The sequence below is a fragment of the Dreissena polymorpha genome, chromosome 12, assembly GCF_020536995.1.
Source record: "Dreissena polymorpha isolate Duluth1 chromosome 12, UMN_Dpol_1.0, whole genome shotgun sequence".
NCBI lineage: Eukaryota > Metazoa > Mollusca > Bivalvia > Myida > Dreissenidae > Dreissena > Dreissena polymorpha.
Window position 1 is genome coordinate 50045215 of NC_068366.1, and position 20601 is coordinate 50065815.

General features: G+C 34.8%; 1 protein-coding gene across 1 annotated transcript in view; it reads left to right on the forward strand.

Annotated features, from left to right (window-relative positions):
• Positions 1 to 389: 389 nt before the first annotated feature.
• The window catches only part of LOC127852338 (oxygen-dependent coproporphyrinogen-III oxidase-like), a 50982-nt gene continuing 30770 nt past the window's right edge, over positions 390 to 20601 (forward strand). The window contains exon 1 of the mRNA XM_052386283.1: positions 390 to 481. The gene's annotated coding sequence lies outside the window, so the exon portion shown is untranslated. The remainder of the gene's footprint in view (positions 482 to 20601) is intronic.

Genomic DNA, 20601 nt, shown 5'->3' on the forward strand with positions numbered 1-20601 from the left:
GTCGCGGCGACGCATGGTATTTTTCGCGACAGTCGAGGCGACGCACGATATTTTCGCTACAGTCGCGGCGACGCACGATAGTTTGGCGCGAAAGTCGCGGCGACGCACGATATTTTAACAAAATATTTCGCCGTTTGGGCTACCTACACAAGGGCGATATATCGTGTTATATATATCGTGCGTCGCCGCGACTGTCGCGCAAAATATCGTGCGTCGCCGCGACTGTCGCGAAAAATATCGAGCGTCGCTGCGACTGTCGGGAAAAATATCGTGTATCGCTTCGTGTGTTTAGTGTCGCCCTTAATGAAAGAAGGGCGAGATTATAGATGACACTATCCGGATTCCGTAGATTTTCGAGTATTTTGATGTACACATACTTAATTTAGCGACCACGTGGTGGTAAAATATGAAAATCGGTTGATCGTTTTGGGACAAACTCGAAATGGCAACAGTGTTTTGTTTGATTATTACTAGTTGCAAGGTAATAATATGTTTAACTACAATATTATCTGGAATATTTTATATAATTTATATGTTAAACAAGATAGTTGTGTCAAAGAATCGGTTTATGAAGTTGAAAATGACGATGCATTTTTTTAGTCCGTATTCGTCTTTTTTAAAACCATTTTATTAAGAGGCGGAGCATGAATATCACCTAGTAATACATGCTCTTTCCTCTTTTATATTCGATTGAATACTTTCAAAATTACAGTATTTGAAGAACAGTGATTATTACATGCTGGACTAGCAAACACTCATTGCAAAATGTCTAAGTACTCTTATTTTGTTGAAATGTGTACCGATTATTCAGTTTATGCGGTTTCCGATGGAATTTTCTACCTTTTGCCAAAAATCTACTGTCCTTCATTGAAATACTTCTTCATAATACAAAAGGATATACACTTAATCAACTCCATCATCTACCGTGTATCAAAAATTAATGTTCAGGATATATATAAAAACCGAGGAACTTATCTTTTGCGCGTGAATTTTGTTTTTCTCTCTGTTATCGAACTGCCATCCGTTAACGAAGATATCGCCATTCCCAGCGTAATATTAGACATGCCATGTCTACATTATAATGATTATTGAATACATCTTCTTTCACGATATTTCTGGTCTAAAGATATAGTTTACAAGTCTCGTTTCGCCGAAGTAAACGCGATAGCGTTGAGATAACGATCCCCGGATGGGCCTACCGCAAAGTGAAATGGATACATGTACCACGCTAGATGGAATGTAAAGCATTTAAAGGGACATTTTCACGTGTTGGTTAATTGACCAAATTATATAAAAATGTTTCAGATTCGCAAATTTTCGCTGTACTTCGTTGTGACATTTGTGAGGAAACAGTAATACTGAACATTTACCATGCGCTAAAATATGCATTATATGCATCTTTTGACGATTTACAAACCTGAAAATTATAAAGCGTTGCAACGCGAAACGGTTGAATGATTTTGAGAGTTCTGCTGTTGTTGTTGTATTGTGTTGCACTACGAGGCTTGCTTATAGAAAGTATAAAATACAGCAATCATGGTATAAAAACTGTTTTCCATCGATTAAATGCTTTGCGCACTATTGAATGTTTTTGTTTATACTTTAATTTGTCAAATATAAATGATACTTTTATTCTTACTGATAAAGTGTACTCTATTATAAATGATAAAAACATGTTTAAAATGAACGTAATTTATTTTATAAATTATACACCTCAAACAGTACTGTAATGTCTTATGTGTGATAATATTAAAGGAGCTATTAAAGAACTTTTGAATAGCTATTTGATACACTACAATATCTCTATCGTAAATTTTAATACAATTGAATGTTGAAAATTTTAAGTGTAATTCGAACCTTTATCACGATTTTGATTGTAAATTATAAGTTTAAAACGTTTTCACATTTTATGCAGATGTATTGGTAGCTCTTAAAACTGACTTTCACACCAGAATCACGAATGACTATTTTTTCCTTGTTCTATTAATCTATTTATAGAAATAACCATTCATCAATTACTATTATCTATGGTTCTCGAGATTATAATTGGTATAACCAAAGACCTATCAATATATATATGTATATTGATAGGTCTTTGGTATAACTCCTTTCACAATTTACAATGACAAGACTTCTCTGTTATACTGGATTCGTTAATAAGCGAGAGATTTCAGGGAATTAAGTAAAAATATATATACACATTATACGTAAAGACAAATTATACATAAAGACATCTCAAAAGACTATTATTTCACCATTTTTGTGTTGTTGTTTTTAATCGGTATGGTTTTCATAAGTAAATAAAAGACGTATTATTTATTGAATAAACAATGTATACTGTTTTGCGTTTTAACTTTTGCTTTTGATAATAAGATAACAGACAGAAATATGGTTGCACTTGTATTCTAAAAAGATGCCAATCAAAAATTTGCGTACACATGAATAAACTGTATGGCTACAAGTGAAAAAAAACGTATACTAGTACCTCGAACGGTATTGAAACAAAGACTTTAGTGTGTTCTCCCCTTTTGAGCGGCTGGTGATGCAGATGTTGTTAACTGTCGGAAACATTAAGTTGAGGCTACACTGAAATAAACAACAAACACCTTAGCACTTTCAACAATACACATTTTAAAGAAAAACAGTTAAAATATTATAAGGCACAAATCAATACGGTTACATAATATTATATTTACATTTGCTAATTTTCGTTGTTGCAGAAGTTATATAAGTCGTGCATTGTGGAATCAATATTAAATTATAATTAGGGATGGCATCGAATACCAATATCGATATTCGAATGTTCGCAAATTCATTCAATCGAATATTCGCATTAAAAAAGGCTGGATTGATTTTACCTTGTTATGTGTTAATTTCCATTGGTTTGTAAGTTATATCCGTTTGCTAAATACGAGGCTGTTTATTAACGTTGCTAGCGAATAATTGTATCGCTGTCGGCTAATACTATGACTGATACTGTAATCGGGCACATATAGAAGGAAAACATTATGTCATAGAATTTTATTTTTTAATGATTCCACAGATTTGTAGCAGACCGCGCATATGTAAAACTAAGTTTACACACATTACACGTTGCGGTCTTCTTATCCACAGACCATGTAAAGTATTCCATACTGCAGAAAGGGCTGGTGGCATTTTCAGATTTGAATTATGATTCCTTGATGATTGTTTATTTTATATCATCTGTTACTTTTGAGTAATTCACATATTTAAATGTCTGTTCAAACTGTGATCACAAAAACTAAATTATTACTCGCCAGTAAATTGAAGCCCTAATACGGTACCTAATTGACAAACACTGACTGACTATTGGGGTTATTTACCCTCGGGACTTCGGTTAAAAACCATTGCCCGAGCACACTGCTTAACATAGAACTCTGCATAAAAAGCCGAAAACGGCCATAAAATGGACAGCCCGATTTTACTGGGCTGTACCATTGGTATAAATATAAAACTTTGCAGTGTTGGTGCGGTGCCTTAATAAAAATCTATTGGTTTAAAAATATATAACCTTTATATGAAGCGTTAAAAAGACGCAGTGCTATACAGTGAAAAGGCCTAACGCGGTTAAAAAGCGGCGTTTTAATTGGTTGATGCGCTTATATAACGATGGCGCTGATTGGCCGAAATTTCTTATTAAGGATTGCCAGTAGGTCAATCCGTTTTAAAATAGATTTTCCCACGGCTGACTTTGTACTTTTAAGAAAAAGTAAACAATGATGGCTGATATGCAAAAATATAAATGAAAGAACAAGAATGAGTTAATACAAAAAGACTACTATGTTTTTGTTACATTACTGTACTTATTATTAACTTACTTCATTCATATGATGTTGTTATTGTATGTTATTCTTTGTATTGTTTTTTAAGGAGGAGAGAGAGAAAGAATAGCCCAATTTTCATAAGCAAAGATGGTGAAAACACACATACTGTTGTATGTGGCAGCATCATTACCAGACCCACTGTTCAGTATATACTGCAATGGGTTTGTTGGAGTCTTTAGACTTTGTGATCTGTGGTTTAAAAATTTGAATCCAAATAGGACTATTTAATATATTAATTATAGAAAAAGGAACACACAGATGTGTATTATGTTTGTGTAACAATATAATAATATTTGAGGGTTTTCCAGATCACAAAGTGGTTGAACATTGCCACAATATGTTTACATGCATAGTCAAGTACCATTTTTATGTGTATGTTTAAAGTTTAAACTAAATGCCAAACAACAAGATCTAATCATAAGAGATATATGTTTATATCTAAGAACATTTATTAATAGGGATGCCAGAGCCTGATTTAACAGCTCTCAAATGTAGAGTGAAGTTGCATGTGCAAATGCAATTATATGAGAAGGAAAGGAAAAAAAAAAAAAAAAAAAAAAAAAAAAAAAAAAAAGACAATATATGATATCACATAGAGTGTCTAACTCTCAATTATATATTAATATTGCAATTGAGTATTGAATTGTTAAAAAATTAATGAGTACAAGTTTATGTATGTGGCTCAATGTTGAACACTTGCAGACAGGGAATATAGCCGTAATGCTCCAACATAAGACCCTGTCTGTATGGAACTTAAGGAGGATTGGGCTATGGAAAAGAGAGATCCCCCCAGAGTGGCATTAAAACAATATTTAAAAGTGGGTTTAGTAATAAACCCTTATATGTTAAGGGCAATAACTTACGTGTCTCCAAACGGTCACCTTCATAGGGCCACATAAAAATTAAGGGTAAGTCAATGTACTTTACAGTTAAAAATAAGACAAAGACAGCTAAATTTGTACAAGATGTACATTATTTACAATATGTACAGGACTATATGCATATATATATTTAAAATACATGTTGCCACCCTGGAGGGTTGAAAGAAGGAGAGATTTTATGGAAGTGTAGGCCGATATGGGTGGGGGAAAAGAAGAGCCAGCAGGGGTGGTGTCACTCAGTTGTACTAAGGGAGATAATTGTGATGATGAAGTCTACAATGGTTGTTTCCCCTGAACCAGAGGGAGTGCACGGTAAATGAAAAATAGTTTGTATACTATTGAAGGAAAATTGATAATGATGAAATGTAAAATGGTAAAAAGACCAAATATTACCTAGATACGTTAAGATAAACCCAAAAAGCTCTAATCTATCCAATATTATTAGTATACTGATGATAACATTGTAGGAAATAATACTAAAGTACCTTATATGGTATCCAAATGACAATTAGACAGTAAAACCGAGGCAATTTGCTATATAAAATAGCAATTTAATATAAAAAAATTAGGATATTTGCTATAAAAGTAGCAATTTTAACATGAGTTAATGCAATAATAATAAAATTAAGGCAATTTGCTATATAAAATAGCAGTTTTCACAAAAATAAGGAAATTGCTACACAAGATAGCAGTTATAATAATCCTTAATGTGCTCCAAGGTACAAGATTAGTACTTTCAGCAAGGTCGACAATACTTTGTCCTAGATAGGGCTAAATAGGTGTTTATAATGGTATAAGGCCCTGCACCGTGCACTCCAGTCCGACATGGTTCTTCGAGTTTGAAGGGGAAAGGGTTGGGTGTCAAAGAGGAAGGGAGGGGGTGCAATGCAGCCAACAATCCCAGGTTACTGGACAGCCTCGTCCTTTCTTGTAATAAGAAATGCCATAAAATATGATTATATTAAAAAACTGAAAAATGTAAATGGTGGACTAACGTCATGCTCTCATAAAAAATGTATTAAAATAAAGAAGACCAGGTCAATGCCATTGGCCTGATTTAGAAAGGGCGGGGTAGAACAATAAACCCATTAAAAACTAAAATAAAGGTTGTGTAAAAGCGACACAAATCCAACACAATTATTTGATTACATCAGGTTTGTGCAGAGATTACACATTTTTAAAAGAAAACAGTCACAAGACTGTATAATTAGGTGGGTGTTGGCTGCTCTCCCTCCCCCAATGACCTAGATTTTGTCAGTTATCTGACAATCTAGTAAGTATTTGGCGAGGGCAGAGAAGACCGGGCCCCTAGCTGCTCCCTTGGGGTCTAGCACGTTGGTAAGGTTAAAAACTAGTCCATGGGAGTGCAATGCAGCTTCAAGGTGGTCCCTCTGCGCCTTATGGTTAGGACAGTGTAGCAGCATGTGGGGCGCAGTGAGAGGTTCCTGGCACCTAGGACATGCAGGGTCTATACCGAGGACATACTTTCCTGCGCCACCGGGTAATAGGGTGGTTCCCATCCTCAGGCGCGTGATGGCTCTATCAAGCACAATGCTTGCTGAGTATCTGTCAGGCGGCCTGAGGGTTTTCGCAGGTCGAGTAAAAGTATGTCGACGGGAAGACAAATTGTCGGTCCGGAGATTCCACTCGCCCAAAACAAATTTCTTTGTCAGGGAGTAGATCTCAGAAGGTGCCAGGGGTTCCCCAACATCTACAGCCCCCCTCAAGAGGCCCTCTTTGGCCCCCCTGTCGGCCTGTTCATTCCCACTGATGTTGACATGTGCTGGACACCATACTAATGTGACCTTTAAAGATTTATCTAGGCACTGTTGATGAAGTTCCAAAATGCTAGCTAAAATATCAGGCCTAGATCTGCTATTTCTGTTTTTTATGGACTCAAGAGATGACATTGAGTCTGATAAAATAGCAGTTTTAGTAGGTTTATTGACCAATATCCAGCACAGAGAGAATTTAATTGCCAAAAGTTCTGCTGTAAAAATAGAGAGATTGTTGCTGAGCCTGTGCGTTTTACTAATGTTTTTTGAAGGGATTACAAAAGAGTTGGCTACCAAACCAGAGTTAGGGCATTTGGAGCCGTCAGTGTAGATTTTTAGATGCTCAGCATACATATTATCTATAAGAGAGAGAGCTTCTGACTTGATGAGTTGTGGCAAGTCAGTTTTCGTTATTTTATTAGAGAGTGATAGGTCAACATCAATGGGTCCAAGCGTCCAGGGGGGGGCCTTGGAGGGCCTCAGGTCTGCTACATGTACCTTGTCGAGACCGGCATCCTCAACCAGGGTCCTAATACTCGCACCAAAAGGTAGGGCGACATGCTTACGCTTAAGTATTTTCCCCTTGACGAAGGTGCCAGTCCCGACAAGTTTGTTTACGGGGTTTGAACCATGCCGAGACTTAACCCTGGCCCAGAAATTGAGGGACTGTTGTTTTCTACGCAAGTCAAGAGGTAACACACCGGCCTCCTCCTCTAGCAGTGCACCCGGTGTACAGTTTAGGGCTCTCAGAGCTATCCTTAGGGCCTTGTGTTGAATGGCATCAACCATTTTTAGGGCGTTTGGCTTAGCACATGCATAGATTTGGGCTCCATAATCTAGCTTTGGACGTATAAGGGACTTGTAGAGTGTTAAGAGGCTATTTTTATCTGATCCGAAACCTGTGCCTCTTAACATTCTCATTAAATTTAGGTCCCTTTCGCACCTTTCTGCCAAATATTTAAAGTGGTGAGTAAAAGTTAACTGTTTATCTAGGTACATACCTAGAAATTTCACCACTTTTTCAAAGATAATTTTGGTGCCGCCTAAATTTAAGTCCAAAGAGTGCTGAAATTGTTCGCCAAATAGTACTCCTACTGTTTTGGTTGGAGAAATTTTGAATCCCCATTCAATTGCCCATTTCCATATGGAGTCTAAGCCTGCTTGAGCCCTCTTTTGCAGGCGTAACATGTTAGACCCCTTTAACCAAGTGCCTGAGTCATCGACAAACTGGGAGATAACCATTCCTGAGTCTTTTACGGCATCAGGTAGACCGTTTACGATGAGGGAGAACAGAGTTGGGGATATTACGGACCCCTGAGGGGTTCCGCGATCAGTTATGGCTACCTCTGATAACTCCCCATCGACCCTGACCTGGATTTTACGGCCCTCTAGGAATGCTCTGAGGTAGTGGAAACAGTATCCAGTGATTCCATAGTCAGCTAGCTTTTTTAGTATGCCGAAGGTCCATGTTAAATCAAAGGCAGCCTGAAGGTCCAAAAAAATTGACAAACAACAGTTCGGGCCCTTTCTTATAGTAAGTATATTGTATTGCGCGATTTGAGTAATTCACACATTTTAATGGCTGTACATACTGTGGTCACAAAACTTAATTATTATTTGCCAGTCAATTGAAACCGTTAATTGGCACCCCATTGGCAAACAACAGTCGGGGCCTTTCTTAGAGCGTGTATATTGCATTGCGCAATCAACACTGATACGGGCCGCGTTATCAGGTTGACACGAAGAACGTCACGTCAAACATGTTACTCCCGGGTGATTTCGGTTGCTTTTCAGTAAGCGGTTCGCAGGTCATTAAATATTGGTGCAATTACGTTTGAAAAAAAATGCGAATATGCGAATATTATTTTTATTATTCGAATGCTGACCATTCAATCGAATATTCGAATAATTTTGCCATCCCTAATTATAATCTCTAAATTGGTATAAATTACATTTTCTTCACATGTTTTTATTAAATGAAACGCCTGCATATAATCGTCAACTGCCGTTAGCATTTTTTTGCTACTGCCGCTTGCCATTTTTATACGTCCTACTGACGTTTGCCATGTTTGTTTTTACTCATTAAACGTATATTTAATTGACCTTATCGCGATGACGTCACAAAAGGGGCAGTCCCTTAGCGACGGTGAAAACAATGGGTGCCCTAGATACGGTCGATTTACTACGCTGATTGAGCACCTCTGCTGATATTTCGTCAATTGCATTCCTTTTGGGAAGTCGATAGGTAATTAAATGTCCTGTAATTGGTGTTTAAAATGTCTTTTGACTATTATGAAGGGTTAGATTGCACTTCGAAAGCCCGATACGATCAGAAAATAAAACTAATTGGACTTAATGAATGTCCGTACAAATTCCAAGCTGGATGTTGGAAAAATGACCCGACCAAGTGGCCGATGATCGAGTACGGCGACATTCATGATTAACTTTCTCACTGAGACACCGGGTAAATTCGTTTATTCTGTAATAATGGGGGTATCCTTGTAGATGTAGATGTAATATGTATTGTCGTTCTTTTCAGGGTTCATTCATCTTCGAACATTCTACTATGTCAATTTATCATGCTAATGTGAAGCTGTAAAATACGTAGGGACATCTGGTACATGACTTACTGAAAGCCTTAGTTGTGTTCATTGTAATGAGTGCGAGTGACAAATATTAAAATTAACACACATATATCTGTATAAATATTTGTTTTTCAAACATTATTTACCCCCGTTGCTGTCAAACGTAATTTCTTTTTTATGATGTCGATCGTTTATTGTCGTAACATTAAATCTTAATACGGAATGACGTCTTTTTAATTAACTGATACACGCTAAATACGTTACTTGTTTTTTTACGTAAATTTTATAATTATTAAATACTTGAATAAATTAATCGGGCTAGTATCTTTACGGTGTAAATTTCTGATAATCTAAATTGGACATGACTTTATATTTGACCATATGTCATATATCTAATTTAAGCAACTGTTAAGTACATCGGCGTTAATTATTCATCCAAATGACGGCTTAATACTACCAGAAAGAGGAGACATGGTGGCATCTATCGTGTTAAATGACACTGTCTGGATCACCCAGTGTGGTTTATGACACCTTTTTGTCAGTTAAGTTTGGACAATATTTGATCAAAACGAGATAATCGGATTATGCAAAACAAAGGGGCAATTAAACACCAGAATACAAAAGCTTACACGATTTTAAGACTGATGCAAACAATCAAATGAAAAATATTGCATTTAATTTAATTAAATGTTTATTTAAGGTGTCAGCGTGTTTTATAAAGCAACTGTTTATTCAATTATTTCGGCATTAAAAATTTGGCTTAAATGACTGCTCAGTATGACAGCTGGCTTTATGACACCGTGTTTATCTTTGTCTGGACAGTCTCCGATCATAACGAGATAATCGGTTTGTGATGAAGAAAGGGGCATTCAAATACCTAACATGCGGAAACAAAAAGTGTCGAAATTGGTGTGAATTAAATAAAAACAATAGCATTTATCATGAGAATTTATTTAATACGTTACAAGGTAATAAGGTAACAAATATAGAGGTTCAAATCAGCTACTATATGTTGCATATATTTAAAATTTATTGGTTGTTTGTTTTCATCCTTATTTGTGTTCGTTCATTAAATTTAATTTATTATGAAAGAATTTCTATTGTTGGGTATTCTTATTCTAAAAAATGGTCGCAAAGATGTGCCTTAACTTAAGAAAATTGCGAGCAGTGTTAAATATTTCAATGCAAATAAAATGGCGACAGCGCTTTTGTTTTCACCGTCGTCAAGGGGCATGTAACTCTAACTGACGCAAGTGCCCGGATGTTGCGATAAGGTCAATATCCGGTACAAGTTTTCGTTTGTTTATGCATAGAAGTATGTAATATATGTTCGTCCGGTAACGCATAGACAGTTATGTGATCGTTTATAATTAGTGTGAACACCGACTCTTTGTAATTGTACTACTGACGTTTGCTTCTACAATGGAAATTTGTGTGGAAGTGTTCTCAAAACCAAAGCAACACACACAACGCGTGCTATACCGATCGCAAGTTGAATGCATGCCTCATTGCATGCACTAGGTCATAAGAAAGCAAATGGACGATCAGCAAATATATTGAAAAACAAACCTACCTGATACGGCTTTTTTCCTTCATTAACACCTACTGACGTTGACTTTTGGGGCCCCGTGACAGTTTCTGTTCATTCCCAGTAATACATTTTCTGAATAAAATATCTATCGTTAAAAATGTTAATATTTAAACAACAAAACGCGCATTCCACAACTGCATCAAAGTAATTCTCAGAGTGGGCGAGACTAAAAATCATAGGAAGAGACAAATTTGAAGGATAATATCAAATGTGGGACGCATTGAAATTGTAATAAATAGGCAGAGTTGACAAGTGTTGACGGATGGGGGTATGATAAGAGTTATTTAAAACTATCGGGTCAGAGTATCTAATGTGATTGTGCACCAACGGCATAATAAAAGAAGAGTTTCTCCCACGTCATGTTGGAGACCTGCGTATTTTAGGGAATATAATCAATTCCATATCCTGATAACGTATTACATTATATGATAATCATATACAATATAATATATTTGCATACAAATATATTTCATAATATAAATACGCAATTAATCATTCATATTTTAAACATATATAATAAAATTAATCATTTATAGACTATTTGGTGCTTTATTTGACTCGTGATGGAGTGTTCCTTTTAAGCTATACAGCTTTCATTAAATTGTGGTACGAACATGTAGAGGCACAAACGCTTATTTTTAAAATTTAGGAATAATGTTTTGCATACTTATTTACTTTCGTTTCAGAACAAAATATCCATACGATAAAACTAAATAACTATCGGAGCGTTGCTACAATTCATTTCTAGACGTTAAAAACTTGCCAAACGACACTTACAATTCGCTCAGCATTTATTTATTTGTCGTTTTTGTGGTGGATTTCGGAAACCAGTATTTTTGGAATATTTGTCCGTTCTAAATTTTCGGACACGATAAATTAGAGTAATTACGGCAGCTTCCAATTGATATTAGTCAATTAAAGTACGGCTGTCATTGCACCTATTAATGCTTATAGTATTTCAACAGTACTGCGCCAAATTAGCACTCACCCCAAAAAAATCATTTGTTTACTATTTTAACCACATAAATGGAATTTTAAAAAAATCTGCCAAATAGAACTGCTCAAATATGTTCATCTACGTATTGTCATCATAAAACACAAATAAAAAAAGGGGGTCACCGCACTTTTAACAGAGATTTTTTGTTTTAATTATCCCTACCGTCTGGACGTCAAATTTTATTTTAAAAAACAGCAATAAGACAAAACCCATGTACCGGTACATAGATTGTCAGAAATATGCATAAACATTAGAAATTGTTTAAAATCTTAACTGGGATCACAACAGCTTACCAAAAGACATTAATAAAAAACAATATTTAATCGCAAACAAAATACCATACAGTGTCCTTAATCAATAATAACTTACATGTTCACAGATTTCGGCATGTTTTGAAGTTTGTGTTTAATGCTTTAAATTGATAAATGTAAACAACAGGACTAAAGAGCTCCAGTATAAAACAAGTATGAAATTAAAGAAAGAAACAAAAAGTAAAAAAAGTTAACCCCGCCTGGGATCGAACCACTGACAATTGTATTGACCTTATCGCGATGACGTCACAAAAGGGGCAGTCCCTTAGCGACGGTGAAAACAATGCCCTAGATACGGTCGATTTACTACGCTGATTGAGCACTTCTGCTGATATTTCGCCAATTGCATTCCTATTGGGATGTCAATAGGTAATTAAATATCCTGTAATTGGTGTTAAAAATGTCTTTTGACTATTATGAAGGGTTAGATTGCACTTCGAACGCCCGATATGATCAGAAAATAAAACTAATCGGACTTAATGAATGTCCGTACAAATTGCAAGCTGGATGTTGGAAAAATGACCCGACCAAGTGGCCGATGATCGAGTGCGGCGACATTCATGATTAACTTTCTCTCTGAGACACCGGGTAAATTTGTTTATTCTGTAATAATGGGAGTATCCTTGTAGATGTTGATGAGTATTGTCGTTCTTTTCAGGGTTCATTCATCTTCGAACATATTACTTATATTGCTACTATGTCAATTTATCATGCTAATGTGAAGCTGTAAAATACGTAGGGACATCTGGTACATGACTTACTGAAAGCCTTAGTTGTGTTCATTGTAATGAGTACGAGTGACAAATATTAAAATTAACACACATATATCTGTATAAATATTTGTTTTCAAACATTTTTTACCCCCGTTGCTGTCAAACGTAATTTCTTTTTTATGATGTCGATCGTTTATTGTCGTAACATTAAATCTTAATACGGAATGACGTCTTTTTAATTAACTTATACACGCTAAATACGTTACTTGTTTTTTACGTAAATTTTATAATTATTAAATACTTTAATAAATTAATCGGGCTAGTCTCTTTACGGTGTAAATTTCTGATAATCTAAATTGGACATGACTTTATATTTGACCATATGTCACATATCTAATTTAAGCAACTGTTAAGTACATCGGCGTTAATTATTCATCCAAATGACTGCTTAATACTACCAGAAAGAGGAGACATGAGGGCATCTATCGTGTTAAATGACACTGTCTGGACCACCCAGTGTGGTTTATGACACCTTTTTGTCAGTTAAGTTTGGACAATATTTGATCAAAACCAGATAATCGGATTATGCAAAACAAAGGGGCAATTAAACACCAGAATACAAAAGCTTACACGATTTTAAGACTGATGCAAACAATCCAATGAAAAATATTGCATTTAATTTAATTAAATGTTTATTTAAGGTGTCAACGTGTTTTATAAAGCAACTGTATATTCAATTATTTCCGCATTAAAAATTTGGCTTAAATGACTGCTCAGTATGACAAGAGATGACATAGAGGTATCATAAATTGTGTTTAATGACCACATGTGGTTTATGCAGAGCCCCAAGTATAGGTCCCCAGCTGGCTTTATGACACCGTGTTTTCTTTGTTGGACAGTATCCGATCATAACGAGATAGTCGGTTTGAGATGAAGAAAGGGGCATTCAAATACCTAACATGCGGAAACAAAAAGTGTCGAAATTGGTGTGAATTAAATAAAAACAATAACATTGATCATGATACTTTAGTTAATACGTAACAAGGTAATAAGGTAACAAATATAGAGGTTCAAATCAGCTACTATATGTTGCATATATTCAAAGACCTATATATAGGTGTTTGATATATTTAAAATTTATTGGTTGTTTGTTTTCATCCTTATTTGTGTTCGTTCATTAAATTATTATGAAAGAATTTCTATTTCTGGGAATTTTTATTCTAAAAAATGGTCGCGAAGATGTGCCTTAACTTAAGAAAATTGCGAGCAGTGTTAAATATTTCAATGCAAAAACAATGGCGACAGCGCTTTTGTTTTCACCGTCGTCAAGGGGCATGTAACTCTAACTGACGCAAGTGCCCGGATGTTGCGATAAGGTCAATAGACCGTTCCATTATTTAGTAATTACTCAATTATCTCCCCTGAATACTCTCCGCGTCCGCCATTACACTACTGCCAAACAACCGGTAACATATATAAGAGTGCACCGATTATTCAACGGGTGAATTTCTTTCTTTTTGTAAAACTTGTTTGTTTGTCATGCAAATTGTATGAAATAAAGTTTTTCTGCTAGAGGAGATGTTAAGTTAGTGTTATAACAGAAAAATGTTTGAAAAACGTGCATTTTTTGGTATTTGTCTAGGAAAATAAACACGTTGACACATTAAAAAAAAACCATTTAATTAAACTAAATGCAATATTTATCATTTGATTATATGCATCAATCTTAAAATCGCGTAATCCTTTGCATTCCAGTGTTGAATTGCCCGTTTGTTCTGCATAATCCGATTATCTCGTTTTGATCAGATATTATCCAGACTTAACTAACAACATGGCGTCATCCCGGGGTGTCATAAACCACACTGGGTGGCAGATGACAGTCTGGTCATTAAACACAATTGATGATGCCACCATGTCTTCTCTTTCTGGTAGTATTAAGCAGTCATTTGGTTTAATATTTTACCTCCGACATACTTAACAGTTGCGTTCATTAGATATGTTACATATTGTACAAATGAAAAGTTATGTCCAATATAGAATATCAGAAATTGTACACCGTAAAGATACTAGCCCGTTTAATCCCTGGTTTAATTTATGAAAAAAAGAATTTGATAATTATAAAATTTACCTAAAAACATAACATTTAGCGTATTTAGCGGGTATCGGTTAATTAAAACTACGTCATTTCGTATGAAGATTTAATGTTACGGCAATGCACGAACGACATCATAAAACAAGAAATTACATTTGACACGAACGGGGGTAAATAATGTTTAAAAAAAATATTAATATAGATATATGTGTGTTAAAATGTTAGATATGTGCCACTCATACTCACTAGTAACGAGTTTTCAATATACATGAATACACAGTTCAAATTGCATCATGTAAAGTTGTGTTTTTCAGTTGTATGTTAATATTCCTCAATAGCGTCATTCTCTGTACAAAACCCATCAAATTAAAATTACATGTTAATACTGTCATGCACTTCGCTTTTAATAGGGCTTTGTAGTACGTTTATTTTCAATGCACCCCTTATACTTTCCATTACTAACGTGTTTATCACACTAACGTACTCATGCCATTCATAATTATATTTTTATAATTAGATGTATTACTATTGTAATTTATTGAAGCTTTTCTGCAAAAAATATTACGGCTTATGCATAGAGCTCTTTGTTGTGTCAAATTGTCGGCCTTTCAGTCTTCAGATAATCTTTAATTTGATGCTTATGCCGCGTTTTTAAAGTTGCAAATAAATGTATTAATAAATTCGTTTGGGGCTTAATAATATATATTTTTGAAATATTATTTAGGTGTTTTTTTTCGAAGTTTTTTTATGTGGATTAATTGACTGAACATTTGGTGTCGTTATCCATATGTTTTGCGTTACTTCAAAGACCTATAAAATACATTTTTTAGTATTTTTTAGCTTTATAGCTGTTAAATGATTCACAGATGAAAATATAGATATATCACATAGGTCACATTCTCTTCATCTTCCGAATAATCACATAAAATATCGTCAAGATCAATATCACTCTCTCATGATAAAAAGCTCGTTTTTTTAACGTGACAAAATTCCATCTAAAAAAAATCAAATATAAATCCAAATCACAATTTTTTATCTTTGATATCAGTTAGAACAAGAAAAATAAAGGAAGGCGTATCAAAAATATCATACTTAATATAATATGTTATGATTTTGGAATGTAGATTTTTACCACATGAGACCAATTACAAACAATTAGCGGTAATTAATTGCGCGAGAATCTTTAATAAGTATTAATTAAAATATTAATTGCTTGATGTTGCGGCTATTAAAATCAACACAACAATACATGCGTGAATTGTTTGTGAAACGTTAAAAGTAACAAGTCTAATCAAAGACATAGTATGAGCGACTGAACCGGCAAATTTTCGCCGATGATTACCTCTTGATTACAGATATAAAAAAAAACAAATACACGAAAGCATTTTAAACATTTTATTTGTAACAATCAATCTCAACTTCAAACAATCATTTAAACAACAAAAATGTGATAATCGCCTCACATTAATTCATTAAGTAATTTATTTATCCGACAACGGTTAAGCGGGTATTCTCTACGTTTTTGGCTTTTGGAATGGCGGACAGTCACGTGACTGACAATATGGCGGCGGTCAATTTATCGATTATGGAACGGTTTATTATGAACCAACTCGGTAGTTTCTGATGATACTGATAACAAAAATATTGAGTTGTAAAAACAGCATCTTCGGTGTTGCTATAAATATATCCTTGGTTAAATAAACTGCCGCAACACCCCTTAAGAGACACATAGGGACCCTAATTATTTAAGAATATATCTCACCTCACACAAGATACAGCTATCCGTACATATGAATGAACACACGTTACAATTGTCAATGGACTTTTTAAGTCACTCTCACGTTATCACAATAAAATTAACAATATTAAGAAGACGCAGGACTGAACGTCCAACTTTTTATACCCAAATAAGTCGGTCTGATTTGAGTAATTCTTTCATGATTGCTTTAATCAATCTACATGAGAAACAACACTGTTTTTGATACAATAAAAGGGACGATTATAGAATTGTGAGAACAACAAACAAATTAAACCAATTAGGTTCTGTAGTTGTTCTCTAATTGCAATCCCTCAATGAGCACAGGTTGATATTTATAGAAAATGCAACACAAAAGAACTTACGAACCGTAACGTTAATCAAACAACGCCGACGTTGCAAACTTATTAGTTGTTCGCGCTAGCGGGCAAGTAAGTTAGGGTGAGTTTTGCAAGTCAGTCTGCTCTTAACTACGCTAGGAACGATAACCACCGCATCTGCCTGTTTATACATCGCCACTGGTACATTGCAGACAGCGTGTATGTAATCAATAGTGTTTAACAGCTTGTGCGACGACATTGGCCAGTCTAAAACCAGTACTAATATTGGAGCCTCGCAATAACAAAACGGGTATTAATGCATGTGCGTTGAGTGTCGCCCTAAACTATCCTTTGATTAGCATAGGCGAATCAGGGACGTCACTGCACTATCCTTTCATAGGCGAATCGGGGACGTCACTGTCCGCTTTTTATGGAATTAGTCGTGTAAAGAAATTATCTTCTAATCGAAAATCCATTTTAGACGGAAAGTGGCTCATTTGTCATTTACACTTCATAAGTTGCAGACACGATCGCAAATTCGACTTGACCATTTGAAGAATTACAACCCAAGTTAGTCGAATTTCTATTTTTATCCAAAGGTAATGAGATTTTACTTGCTTAGTTAAACTGAGTTCGATAACATTGAAGCGTACACGTATTTCACAGACCACACATCTAGTTTAAAGACTTTGCAAAGCGGCTCAATGAGAATCTTTTTTTTTAATCAATTATAGTGTGCATGGTCCAAGCACCTATATTTGTTTTGTTTTTTTTTTTCACATCAATGTCCCGCTTTTTCTACAATAATCTAAATGGCTGGAAAAAACAATTTGATTAACTTGAATAAATAATCTTATAAAAAAGAACGTACCTTTTAGATGATTATGGACGGAATGTTATGCCAGCTTGTTAAGGACACCATGTCGACTTTTGCCGAAGACAGCACAGCATTTTCGACAGACTGCGTTTTCCTTTTGTTGTATCCCCGTACAGCCATTTTCGGCTCACATAAAGGGTTTTCCAGCAAAAAATATAAGCTATGCTCAAGACATGATAATTGTTATGCTGTATGACAAGAAAACAAACCATTTCTACAAAGAAATGTAGCTTTTTTTAGTTTACAAACACTTAATAGCATCTGTTCTGCTCCACATACGTTCACAGAACTTTCCACAGTGTTTTAATAATGTCAAACTTGACACTAGGAAATATGTCCTACTATTAAACAGTCGTTATAATGAATTTAATACATTATAACAAATGATTAGGTAGACGTTTACGTTTAATGTTCATTAACTTTTACGGATCTTGAGCATAATGAGCAAATAAGTCAATCTTTTTTTTTAACGTCCTGGTATACATTGTTAAGGACTTTGAGACCATAGGGCCAGTAGTTTGTGGTTATAGGGTCTTTATGAAGCCTTAATTGTGATATTTTTATGAAATTCGTTAACAAAAAGATAACTTATTTGTTAAAAAAAAGTAACCAGTTATACCATTTTGATTTCTGTTTTGTATTGCTGCAGATTAGAGAAGACCCAGTTTTGTTAATCAGTGTTTGCTGCACAATACACTATGAGCACGTTTACCATTATCAGGACGTTTAGAGCAATGCTCTGCTACTACCCGTAGTAGCAGACAAATAATTATTTTAAAATATGTAAAATATTTCATTGATTTATGAATGACAGAAGTTTGAAATGGTAAAATACACTAATTTTATAAAGATTCAAATAAATAATGATATTTTATACCGTTCTTATTGTTGATTTTACATTCTATGAATAAGTTGTTGCATATGTAAACAAAGTGTGTGCGCGTATTCTCGTGTCGGATTAAACACCGTATAAAATAATGTTATTCCGTGACAGATCGAAAACGGTGGTTATTGAAAAACAGTAGTGGGGCATACATGTATGTTATATCATATTCATGTCGATCAGTCACTGTGTCTGGTCAATGAAAGTGAAATTTCATATAAAAATTCTCTATAATTCCAGTTTCTAAATACAGATAAAAAGTCACCAGAATGCAGGGTTTTATGTTTCATTTTCAAAAATTTCTAGGGAGTAGGACCTCCAGGCACCCCCCCCCCCCTCCCTATTGCAGGACCTATCCCCTTCGCCACTTCGTAGCTCAATTACAATCGTTGATTGGAAAATTCGCACCCCTCTTTTCAAAAACCTGGCTACGGGCCTGCTCAGTTTGATTTATCTGCTGCATATTTGGTTAATCGGCGTAAATGGGATGATTTTGGAAAAGATTTCTTAGAACGGCTTCATTTTCCGCTTAAAATATAAGCTTATTGCTTTTGGCAATGTTGCAAAATCAATCATGTCACATGAATGTGATCATATCCAAACGATTTTGTTGACGAAGATAAAAACTTTGATTCAAAAAAGAACTCCGGATTGTTTAAATGCCTGCATAGCGTGTGTTCATAGAAAGGTATCAGCTTACATTTTGGTAAACCAATAAATGTCAAATATTAGTTTCATGAGTGCTAGTAAGCTAATGCCATACGACATAACCACTGACAAATCAGTTGTTAACAACACACGTGTATATAATTCTATCAATTACACAGACGCATGTAAGCTGTTGTTGATGTGTTTTTTTTTTCAATACGTTTCCATTTTTTAACATAAAAAAGACAGGCAGATTATTTAACACTCTTATAAGGAATATTGTATATTCATAAAACTTGACACAAGAAATATCTTTAAAAAGATATACAGCGTTGATTGTGGTAGGAGTTGGTGAAAGGTAAAGAGTTCAATGAATGAGATCAAAGATAGTGGATGTCTTTTTCTGTGCAGTTCTTAGCTGCATCACACGCAGTACGGGATGATACGCGGAGTTTGCGCGGCTTATTTTACATTATTACATATTGCTGGTCATAAACCTATAGATACAAAACAGAAAACCAAAAGAACAATGGAAGTGAAATTAAAACATATGAGTCAACCGGCCACACGCGAAGTATCCGTACATATTTTAAATATTTATACGCGCGTTCTTCGAACAAACCTGTTTTAGTGGTTTGTCGGGCATTGCTATTTGATTCGATTATTAACAGTTTCGAGAATCATCGCGCTCATGCTTAATACATTAGTCAATATAGTGGAAAATTCTTGTTAAATTAATCAAAAATAATATTTATCATGGTATTGTTGAAAACACATTAAGAATCTATTATTGACATACCATAATTATATCGCTGAATATCTTCATTAAACATATTTTGGTCAAAAAAAAATTCCAGTTCACCTAGTTCGCGCGATAGCGTCTATATTGTATAACAATTGTTTTACTGGCCGCGATCTTACCCTGATACCTACCGGGTTGGAATGCGATGCATTACAGCGAGGCCACGTTTCCACTGCTGAAACGACGGCTTGTTTAAAACTTTATACTTTTACATTTTAAATGTTCAATTTTAAAAATAATTTTAAATGGTTTGGCCAAAACGAATATCAGGATAGGCAAAAATGATAATTTTATGAACTTAAATATACTAGTACACAGACAGGAATATGAAAAAAAAAACTAAATATGAGAACATAGCCTTTAAGTACAAACGCTCTAGCGCTGGCTAACCTCTGAAAATAAAAGGTGCACGCACAAACTGTATTGATGTCGAGTGCTTAGTGTAAAACGGTTCTATCTATCAAGCCTTTTCAATGGAGATAAAAGTGTTTCATGCTGAACACGCAGTAAAACAGTGTTACAAAG